We start from the raw sequence: 12,351 nt of genomic DNA, 5'->3' as shown, positions 1-12,351 counted from the left end.
TGCAGAGTCCTGAGCCACTAGATTTTTTTTCAGTAAACCTACTGTGTGTTAGAAAGGATGAAGACAAAAAATGTTGATTTACAAAGACCACAGAGGGGAGTGCAACGTCACTAAGGGGTGCAAAAGCCCTCGGAGACTTCTTTCTGGGGTCTGGCTGCGCTCTGCACCTCTAACCAAATATAAAATCTGATGTGAGCTGCAGGACACATGCAAGGCAGCACTATCCTTACCACATATGTGCCTCCCCCTGCCCCTGATGAGCACAGCTCTAATAACATGGCAGATTGCACCTATTTTATGCACTGCAGGTAGTTTTGATAACACTCTCGTCTATAGGTGCAATTTCTTTAATTGATTCTATTTGCTATTAGAGGTATTTTACCACCTGCAAGACATGGTGTAAAGTGCCAATAACTGGTGCTGGTGCAAGGGGTACTTTGCACCTTGCCCTGCAAGTAGAAAAGTTGCTGCAGTCCTGCATTGTGATGCTGCCTATTGATGTTGGGGAATCCTGGAGCCACCACCTCCTGGAATTGATGATATTTCCAGGGTTCAGACAGTGGGTTGCGTCAAAAGGTGAAGCAGACTTGAGTGAAAAGAATCACATGCAAATATAATTTTAACTCCCAACAACCAAAGTGATGCAAGTCCAACCCTGAAAATGTCAGCCACAATTTGCAATCAATGCGCTACCACACGCATGTACAGTTAATTTTGATACATTGGGTGAGACTGAATCTGCAACTCACCACATGGTCACAATTATGCTGGAATCATGGGTAAAATGGTGCATTATAGGCATACAACATAGTGATTTGCATATGAAATTGCACATTTCACACTGCACTTGGTCATAAATGAACCTTATATTATTCTCCAAACAGAACTTGCTTGTTGGTGCCCACAAATAATTGTCATTTGAGACTATTTCTTGGAAACTGGTACATTTTTGTAGCTTTTGCAGCAGAGAATGTATGAGAAGTATCTCCTTTATATTAAACTCGCTAAAAAAGCTCTGTAAGCCTGTTGAAAGCTGTACTATATAAGAATCCCTTTGGAAATCCCAAAAAACACAGATGGGTTGTTGTTTCCGTGCAGAGAATTAAGTCAGTTGGGTATTTATGTGTTCAGTAGCAATTACCATTTACAACATTTAGGCTGCTAGAGCTGCTACTGTATGTAGCACGTTCCTACCTATTCATAACAAATAGAAGCCACCGATTATATATAGTACAAACTATGAGGGGGATCTCAAATAACTAAAATACAATTTTAAATACCCCCTGGAGGACATTAGTCAGTAAAGTCATTTTTAGTAAAGTTTGCCATTCAAATTACCTACAGAGGATAACTGTATTTTTCAAAGCATCTGTTTCAGTGTTTGATGGGTGGTATTTTCAGATATATTTGTGCTTCATAGTACTGGGCCAAGATAAGTAGTTATGATTTATAAAACTACAGTAACAAATCCAACTGTATGATATGTTATATCCTAACACTCTGTTTAGTTTATACAGCACAAGCAAAAGCTTCTGTAAAGGAGAACATATGCAAAGGTAACATAAAGGTGAAAATAGTTACCTGCTGTATTTTACTTTGCTTGTTGGTTGCACTTTATTGACAATAAAATGTGTAACTGCTCTGATTGCATGTACATCTTTTTGGGGGTTACTTTATACATTTTGACACACTTTTATTTCAGGGTATATTACATTTCAAACCTGTCAACATATTTAGGAAGATATCCTGTTGATTAAAAAAGAAATACTATTGCCTTGACTGTTCCATTTATCTCATTACGGTACATAAGTAAACATGGCATAAATCTCTTATTGACAGAACTATTAGATGACTTGATTGCTCTGTGAGTAAAATTGCAACACATAGGGGTTTATTAACTAAGCCACATAATATATGAAATGCCATTATGGGTTTGTGACATGGATGTTATTGAAAGTCTGTAATATGTAGGAAGAGTAGCACAGACATTACACTAGTCCTATAGTTTAAACAAATAAGATTACGAATAGAATGAACATATCAAGTCCCTCTTTGGAAAAGGCTCTCCATGATGAGACAAAGGGCCTAACAGGTTACAGTGTGTAAAGTCTCCTTTTTATACATGACGGGGATTGGATATTTAAATTAATGAATATCAATAGCTAAAATATTGGCTACTTATTTCCCTTTGCCAAAAAGAAGTTCTTCATTCACCCATATGAAATAAAAGGGTTACTCCAGGTCAGACATGGAGAAGAAATTCCAGTAAAATATTGATCAAGGAAGAAGTTCTAAAAAATTAAAATTTAAATTCCATTATATCTGGGAGAAACGTCTCCATTTTGTTTGAAGTTGAAAAAAAGGGTGTTATTTTCCAACTGACTAATTTCTAACTTTGACAATTTATAAATTATGAATGCACTGAAGCAACAATTATTGAATTTTGCAAATCTGAACACTTATTTGCATATTAGAATTTTATAAAAATTGCAAACAAACACCAAAACGTGCCAGAACTGAATGATGATTTAGAGCATCCCGATAATAAATAGGGTTGAAAAAGTATTTGAAATACTGTATGGGGTGAATTTATTAATAATAGAGATCACAGTGTTTTGATGCAAAAAACAATCTCAGATTTTTTTTAATTCATTTTTTTCTAATTGAAACTTCCAAGATTTCTAAATTAAAAAAATATTGAAATTCAAAGGAAAAAAAAGTAAAAGTAAAACTGGTGAGCTTCCATAAGATCTTTCACGAACTCCAGGGCAATTTTTTTGGCAGACGTCAGTGGGAGGTGTTCATTTTAACAGCCAAGCAATTATAATTTCTGTGCATTTTTTAACATTTTAAGAGTGACAGGAAAAATTTAATTTAAAGGGCATGTAAAGTCTAAAATAGAAGAAGGCTAGAAATGCTGTATTTTGTATACTAAATATAAACATGAACTTACTGCACCACAAGCCTAATCAAACAAATAATTTATGCTTTCAAAGTTGGCTACAGGGGGTCACCATCTTGTAACTTTGTTAAACATCTTTGCAAGTCTAAGACTGTTCACATTCTCAGTGTGGTCTGGGCTGCTTAGGGATCGTCATAAACAAAGCTGCTTGAGTTCTGCATGTCTGGGAAGTAAGGCGGGGGCTCATAAGTATGATTATTTCCCTGCTCAGCAGTTAGGGACCATCTGACAATTCCTATCCACAGCAGTAAATGAAGGGAGAATTTCACTGCATACAGTCAGGTTTCTTATAAAAACGGTACACATTTTTTAATTAAAGTATATTGGAGATAGGTTTCTTTTTCATTAAAGAAAGTAAAAATGGGATTTTAATGTTTTGCCTTTACATGCCCTTTAATGCAATCAAGTATTTTTAAATTAGTTTTTTTGTAAATAAGCTAGAAACCAATAAAAGAAATGCAGTTGCCGAAAAAAATTCACTGTGTTTATTTTTTGTGAGGTCTTTTTAAAAAAAACTATAATGCCATACTATAATGGCAACTAAAACATCAACACAATGCCTTTATTATTACTTAAGCAAAATATTGTATTTTGTTTTACCGTTATGCCATGTGAGAAAGCAGAATCAACATTAGACTTCACTATTTACATATTTTTATTTTCATCAAGCAAACGACACAAAGCCTAATTCAAAATCAACCAAAATGACTTATGCATACTGCTTGAAGTAAAGTTCATTGGCCCCGAATGGAAGTAATAATCAGGTAGGATGCATTTGATGAGTGACTACATTTTTATCAGGCTATCATATTCAGGAACTCATTAGTTGAATGACTGTTGCTTATTCAGTGCGCAATAATCATATGCTAATTTCAGTATAATACACATAATTAATATCAGTCAGTAAGGACGCTCTTTATTTTTTTAGTTTATCTGTCAATATTTAAACTGCATGTTAAGTAGATTCCTCAACATTGCTTAACACTAGTTCAAACATAATTGAATATTTAATAACAAGTAGAATAATTTGGATTAATTCAGATAGGCTTTGTTTACAGCTTTGGGGATATGTATAACTAAGTGAAATGTCTAATTTGTTGTTTTTTCTAGACTGTGTGGAGCTTTTGAAGCATAATTTGTTATATTTTCATTTGTTCGCCTAGTACATCAATTGCAACATATTTCTGATAATTTAAACATCAAAGGTCAAATATTCATAACTAGTTTGGTTATTTTATAGAACTTGGAACTGAAATATTGTCTGATGTCTTTGGAGGTGTATAGCCAACCAAATTGGGGCTATAAATGAAACTGCAAATAATATGGGAAGGTAAAACCTGTATGTTGTGCATAAAATAGCATGCTTTTATATTGTGAAACACCCCTGATTATAACTGTGAATATAATTATGCTCTTTGCCATGCTTTAGAATAACATGTTGCAATATGAGATGCTAGCATAAATTGTACATGATTGGAAGCTAGTGATCCCAGGGCACCCTGCTACTCACAACAGTAGGACGAAGGTGTGTGAGAGTGGATTTTATAGATTCAAATTGTTGTCACAGTCAGTCTTAATTAAAACACAATAATTAAAAAAACATTTCTGTGCTCCACACCTTTAAAAAGGCTCCTGATGGTGTGGTTTAAACATCAAAATGGCACCTGATTAATAGTGTTGCAATTAACACTGGTGACTAGTGATGGGCGAATTTATTCGCCAGGCGCGAATTCGCGGTGAAAAATTTTGCGGCAAAAACGGGCGCCGGCGCCAAAAACGGGCGCCGGCGTCAAAAACGAGACGCCGGCGCCGTTTCGCGAATTTTTCGCCATTTCGCGCGAAATTAGCAAATTTTACGGCGAAGCGAAGCGGCGCAAATTCGCCCATCACTACTGGTGACAATATATTGGCTATATATTTTGCTTGCAGTAGTGCTAGATATTGAGAATGGATCTTAACATCTCTGAATTTTTATGTATTTTTGTAAGGAAAATAGTAAAGGGTGAGTATAGGATATTTAAGCATGGAGGCAACAATTTAGAAATGATTGGATAAAAATTGATGGGGTTTAAGCTACTGATCCAGGGAGAAATTCGATTTTTGTCACTTGGATTAATATATTTAGGATCTATGCAAAGTTGAATTTCATTGAATTGTGTTATTATTCAGTTGTAAAATTAGGGTGGAATAATTCCTTTGGGCAGGTTTTCGTATTGACGTTCATCATGTTGAAGAGTGTTGAATAGTGAACAGACTAAGAGATGATGCTTATTGTCATTACGATTAATAGATACTGTATTACTCCAATATATGGGTGCTAAAGTAATAAAACCCCTCAGATACTGAATTTCTACTCATGCTACAATATCAATATGTGAACGCACAGGAAAGAAGATTAACACAGTGAAATCTAGAAAGTAAAGCCAGCACTGGTCAATAGAAAATTAATTCCAATTAATAATCCTCACTCATAGTGATGGGCGAATTTGCGACGTTTCGCTTCGCGAATTTTGCGCGAAATTCGCGAAACGGCGAGAAATTAACGAAACGGCGTCGGCGTCTCGTTTTTGACACCAGCGCCCATTTTTTTGACACCTGCGGCCGTTTTTGACGCCGGCGTCCTTTTTTTTCTCATCACTACTCACTCATCCTCAAACTTAGATTACATATTAGGATGCTAAAGATTTCCTTGGAAAAGTCTTTAATTACTATACTAGATGTAAGAACGAATCACCCCCTATAGACAACAGAAACATCATTTGTATTATTTCATGGTTACAATATTTGATATTTGATATTACTCCAATATATGGGTGCTAAAGTAATAAAACCCCCTTAGATACTGAATTTCTACTCATGCTACAATATCCTATGTGAACGCACAGACCAAAGAAACAGCAAACAATAATTAGGGTCCCAGGAAAGAAGATCAACACAGTGAAATCTAGAAAGTAAAGCCAGCACTGGGCAATAGAAAATTAATTCCAATTAATAATCCTCACTCATCCTCAAAGTTAGATTACATATAAGGATGCTAAAGAGTTCCTTGGAAAAGTCTTTAATTACTATACTAGATGTAAGAACGAATCACCCCCTATAGACAAGAGAAACATCATTTGTATTATTTCATGGTTACAATATTGGCTTTCTGTAAATAAATAACATAATGTGGTTTTCTTAGGCCCATGATATGCTAGAATCTGCATATGTTTGGTCCCATTAGGCCTTATCTCACTTTCCTGCTAATGCCTATACATCTAGTATATATTATGTCTTACAATTGCAGGTATCTCCCCCCCCCTTCAGCTGCATTAAAATTCAGCTTAAAAAATTTGTGATCATTCATTAATACTAGTCATCTTCAGAAGTGATATAAAAGGTGCATTTTAAATACATTTGGTATGTGGGTGGAATATTGTTCAATAAATAATGTTCCATTAATCATTACTTCATTTTCATTGCTTGCATTAATTGTCTTGGTTTAATAATGCATTCATTCTGGACTTTCATTTATTCTGACCTGCCAGTACATTACAATGAATGAACAGCATTAAAAGGAAATTTTTTTTCATTTTCCAAGAAAAGAATCCTTTAAAGGCTGAACATTATATGTAATGACAAATATGCCATTGTATTTTAGTCTCACATTTTCTTTAAAATGTGATTATAGTACAGACTAAAGAGCATGGGTAATTTATAAAAAACGTCTTCACATTCACAGACTGCTTATTGGTTCTTATAGATAGTTATGGATGCCCAGCATCCAGGACTGTGAGAAATCACTGAAATTATGGTTGGTACATGAATGTCTTCATATGTCTGCAACCTTGTTATGAGCTAATGGAAGCCCTGACCAAATAATAAATCTCAAGTCTTGAATTAAAACAGTCCAAAACCACTGCACCAATGGGTCCAATATGTAGGGGCAGCTATATCAAAGGTCTAGCGAAAGAGTTTGGTTTGTTTTTTTACCTTGAATGACCTCGAAACTCGAATGGTATCTTATTTAAGAAAAAACTTGAATGTCTAAAACTCAAACGAATATTACCGAAAATTCAAAACAAATTCAAACTGAACACGGTTCTGAAAAAACTAGAGGAAGGAAGGCTATTAACATCTTTAAATGGGTCACTTGACCTGGACTGGTTCCCAGGGTGGAGGTATGATAAATCTCAAATTCGAATTCCAACTCAAAAATTCTAATTAGAATTTACTATTCGAACCTTAAAAAATCTGCCCCCTAATATTCAATGTATGATTGACATATTGAGCATATAATTGGCCATGACATTAATCAATTTTTACCATGCCTCATTACAACCCATACTCACTATCAGCATCAACCTCCATACTCATCCCTGCAAGCCCCACTCTGGGTTGAGTAAACAAATAAAAAACACAATGGGGCATTTAGAAGGAAATTATCATATTTTTGCACATTTCAATTATAACATAAATCATTGGTGATTTATCTGTTATTCAATTGGCAATCCTATAACGTCTTCTGGTGTACTGACCAGCACAGAATCAACTGGTAAGCCCTAAAATGAAACAACTGAGCAAATGAAATGCTGCCAATATGTCCAATATCAGGCAAGTGAGATAATATGGACATTTGTGAAGATATGGATCTTCAATGTCACAGTGGATGACTGAATTCTTGATGCCATCAAGACTTGAGTGAATATATACAGTTGTGCAGTATGATCCTCATCAAATACAGCTATGGAATTAGCTATATGATAGCAGAAGAAAAAATTGAAAAGGTTGTCTTCTTTGCTCAGCTATCCATGCAATGCAATCACCTGTTTTTCGAAAAATAAACATTCTACAGGCTGAGGCGTTCTTTGTCTTTGCATCCTTAAGCGGTAGCTATTAAATTGCTCAAATAAACAAACACTTTCTAAAGCAGTACTGCCTCAAAGCTTCTTGCTTGTTAAAAATAAGATTTTGCTTAAACTACATATGGTTTTCTTTTATCATTACCACACCAACTCCCTCCGGTTTGCTTTAATTAGCATTACTCAACCACCCGTTGTTTTCAAAATGTCCTTGTGACGTCTTTGCTGAGTGAAGGACTAAAGTGTATAAGCTGCAGACTCCTCTTTCATCTTTTTTCTCCATTCTTCCGTTTGCATATTTATGCCTCTTTGAGAAGAAATATCCTTTTTTTTGTCACAGGATCACATTACAAAGAATGGATGCAGCTTTTTCCCTATGTGTAGGAAAGCTTTGTGCCAGTAGATTTTCTGAATGTAGTCAGATTTGACAAACATATGCTACTGTCAATATATGATATCAATAAGCTGTCATTTGCTGAAACCTCTTACCTATTATTGAAAGGAACCATAATGCATAGTACAGTTTTCTTGGAATTTACAGTACAGTTCCCCATGCATTGGGTTTTTAATAACATATGAAATAAAATCTTTTTTTTTTTTTTAGGTCCAAGAATGAAGAAGTCATCTGATGAAATAAATATAAAATAAGATAAAAATTGTATGTATGTCTCTTTGGAATTCAAGGATATGGTATCTTACTGCTGAAACAATGGGGTTGAAAAAGATAAATTGCTTCCAAGGCTCTCATTTCATTTGATGCCATTCAGTTCATTTTTCATGTTGTGTCATAACTCTGTGTTTGTGCTGTGTTTGCCTAGTTTTATTTTACAGCTTTCATGAAGTAATAAAAAGAACACATTTTGAAAAACAATTTCAGTCCAGAATTTTTAAATATGTACTGTGTGATGAAGACTTTGTCCTTGATAGCCTCCAAATTAGACACGTTTAGAATTCAAGGAACAGTAGCACTGAAAAATGAAAGTGTTTTAAAGTAATGAAAATATAATGTCCTGTTGCTCAGCACTGGTACAACTGGTGTGTTTGTGTAAGAAAATCTACTGTAGTTTATATAAACAAGCTGCTGTGTAGCCATGGGGGCAGCCATTCAAAGTTGAAAAAGGAGAAGAGGCACAAGATGCACAACAGATAACAAATAAGCTCTGTAGTATACCAAGGAGGATTCTTCAGAACGTATCCATTATCTACTGTGCACTGTACTTGAATGGCTGCCCCCATGGCTACACAACAATATGGTTGTATAAACCATAATTCTGTTTCTGAAGCACAAACACCAATTTTACCAGTGCAGGGCATTAGCAAATTATATTGTTATTCCTTTATTTGTTGGTGTTACCGTTCCTTTAAAGCAATTATAAATGGCACTGAAAAACACAAAAAATCTACCCACATTTTGACAAAAGATACTGTATTACTTGCTCATTAGTTTAAGCTATACAACAATTCAAAATTAGCAATTTGCTGATCTACTTCCCTGGAAGCATCCCAAGATATTGGCAAGGCCAACTGAACAACCTTATTGTACCATCAAATAGCAAATCAGATAAAATAATCACCATAACTGCAAGGTGCAAACGTTTACTGTCTCTTGTTGTGGAGCACCAACAGAGAGGCTGAGAGTGTGGGAGGTAGGGATAAAGTTCTAAATGGTGGGGGGGCGTGGCTAGGCGAGCCACAGTGCGGCCGCAAATTCTTTGAGCTCCTGGGGCTGTTACTAAACATTAATACTTTGCCCCAACATAACGCCACCACAGGCTCCACAGGGGCTACCTAGGAGGCAGGGGAGCTGATCGACAGTAACCCGTCCGAAGAACGAGGCCTCCAGTGCCCTCAGCAGCCGCAGGGACGACGCGGCCTAGTCGAGCTAGAGAAGCCGCGGGCTTGAGTAGGCAATTCTCCCCAGGCGCGGCTCACCATCGGCGCGGTTCCAGAACGAACCGTTTCAGAAGCCTGTGGGAGACAGCAAAAACACACAGAGAGGGGTGAGTGACTGGTTAACCCAGGGGGCTCCTATATAAAGCCCATCTATTCAGCATAGCAACGCTGAGGCCACACAAGACATTCAGCCTTCTCAAAACCCTGCAAGCTGACTGGGCCCACTGCAGCTACTGCCCTTAAAGGTGCAGGCAAAGTAATATAAGGAAAAAGGGATATTCCAGCACTTGATAGAGGAGGTCCCCCTTGCTACCCCTCAGAAGCAAACCCCCCAAGGCCAATATCTGAAGCAGACAATCCCTGCAACAGCCACTGAATTTGGGGAAGCAGCACAGGGATAAGACAGTGGAAGCAGACAAACCACTCCCCAGAATGGACACATGAACTAAGAGCTGACGCTCACGGAAGGCTGATTATTTAAAACTGACTGGCGAAACCTCATTTATTCAAAATAAACACTGAAGCTCAAGCTCCAACAGATATGGGCAAACATAAAAAGAAAGCATCCCCAATGAAAATGACAGCATTCTACCCAAAAGCGGCAACGCTCTCAGAAGCGCATTCTCCCTCACAAGTTGGAGGCACCTCAGCAGATAGCAGCCCTGCTCGCCGAGCACCACATAATGGGGGATCACCGAGACGACCAGACCGCAACGCAGAGCATCCACCGCTCACAGCTGAAGTTTTGAGGGAATTTCTCACTGAACTTAGATCAGACATCCAGGAGGACATTCGAACCGCCATATCTACTCTAAGCAAAGACATCAAACAGGTGCGAGAAAGAACCGACCACCTAGAACACAAAATGGCAGAACTAGTAAGCTCACACAACCAAGTGATAGATGCAAACAATGGCTTGGAGGAAGACATCCAGAAGCTAACTGCAAAGATAGCAGACATGGAGGATCGCAACAGGCGGAATAATGTCCGAATAAGGGGCATATCTGAACAGGTCCCTGCCCAAGAGCTAAACACATATGTCTGTACAATGATTGGAGACATACTCCCGGATGTCCCCCCGGATCATATACTACTAGACAGAATACATAGACTACCACGGGCAAAAAACGCCTCACCAGGAGCCCCAAGAGACACCATTACAAGGTTACATTACTACTATGTGAAGGAGCAACTGCAATACAGCTTCAGAAACAAAAAGGATATTCCAGATAAATATAGCAATCTACAATGCTTTGCAGACCTATCTAGCTATACACAGCAAAAAAGGAAGGAATTTGCAAATGTAACAGCCATATTAAGAGGCAACAATATCCAATATAGGTGGCTTTACCCAGTGAGACTATTGATTACTAAAGATGGTTCAACAGAAGTTGCAGATACCCCACAGCGTGCAGAACAACTACTGAAAGGATGGAATCTAGAGCCAACAACATCAAAATCAAGCGATAAACCTCCGAAGAGGTCCCGTTTGCAGACCGAATGGGCCACTCAAACCAGGCAAAATAGGAAAAGCCTTAAAGCCCAAACCATCTCAGAAGAGGTTGACACAGATACCTGAAGAGACACAAGCCACAAGGCCAGTCAACTGCCTCCTCAAAGGCAAAAGCAATCATCACAACTATTCCGTGAGCTAATAAGCTCAACTATAACCAAAAACATTTCCAAACTCACCTACCGACCCCCAGAAGCTCGAAAGAACACAAGACTACTATGGCAACACCTGACCAACAACAGTAGGCCACCAGAGGCCATTGAGCTTCCCCCCCACCTGGAACCAATACCACTGCAGTATTGTTGTAAATATGTTGCATATGTAATGCCAATGCTTTTATATTATGTCTATATTCTCTCTCTTTCTCTATGCTCTTTCTCCACATTCTCTCCCACCCCAACTTCCCCATCCCCCAGGGGCCGAGAAAAAGTGAACAATCCCAGCCTGACACGCCAGCAGAAGATCATAAGAAGACTAACCTCCAATACCTTGCGAGACCAGACAACCAAGGAACATGCAAGTAAGACTATGGGTGAGTCCAGTTTAATCCAACAACATATGTATTTATCAAAATGGGGATAAAGATAATTTCACAAAATGTTAACGGCCTCAATAGCCCACAGAAGAGATCTAAGTTAGCACAATGGAGCAGGCAACACAACATTGACATACTACTGCTACAAGAGACTCATCTCACAAGCCAGAAACAAACAACTATTAACCTAAAACAATTTCCCACTCAAATATACGCTTCAAATTCAGTTAAAAAAAATGGAGTGGCTATCTGGATAAATAAGAGGTTGCCACATAGATTGATGAATCAATACACTGACCCATTGGGCCGGTACGTAATCCTCAACATTAGGTTATACGAGGAGGTCTACACCATCATAAGTGCATACAGTCCCAACAGACACCAATCAAGATTTTATAACACACTCTTCAAAAAAATAAACAGAGAAAAAAAGGGCCACATAATTCTAGGAGGTGATTTCAACATCCCTCTACAATACGAATTAGATACAAAAACCTCAAAAAAGTCCACTCAACCACAGGAATCACTAAAACAAGCCAAAGCCCTACAAAAGCATTTAACACAGGAAATGCTATACGATGTATGGAGAATTCAACATGGGACAGAA

General features: G+C 37.6%; 1 protein-coding gene across 1 annotated transcript in view; it reads right to left on the bottom strand.

Moving 5' to 3' along the window:
• Positions 1 to 9,385: 9,385 nt before the first annotated feature.
• LOC108717409 (histone-lysine N-methyltransferase SMYD3-like) overlaps positions 9,386 to 12,351 on the bottom strand; it is a 231,136-nt gene continuing 228,170 nt past the window's right edge. Inside the window, exon 5 of the mRNA XM_041564450.1 lies at positions 9,386 to 9,771. The gene's annotated coding sequence lies outside the window, so the exon portion shown is untranslated. The remainder of the gene's footprint in view (positions 9,772 to 12,351) is intronic.

Source organism: Xenopus laevis, chromosome 5S (genome assembly GCF_017654675.1).
Source record: "Xenopus laevis strain J_2021 chromosome 5S, Xenopus_laevis_v10.1, whole genome shotgun sequence".
NCBI lineage: Eukaryota > Metazoa > Chordata > Amphibia > Anura > Pipidae > Xenopus > Xenopus laevis.
Note: the sequence above shows the minus strand (reverse complement) of the source record. Positions and strands in the feature narration are given on the sequence as shown.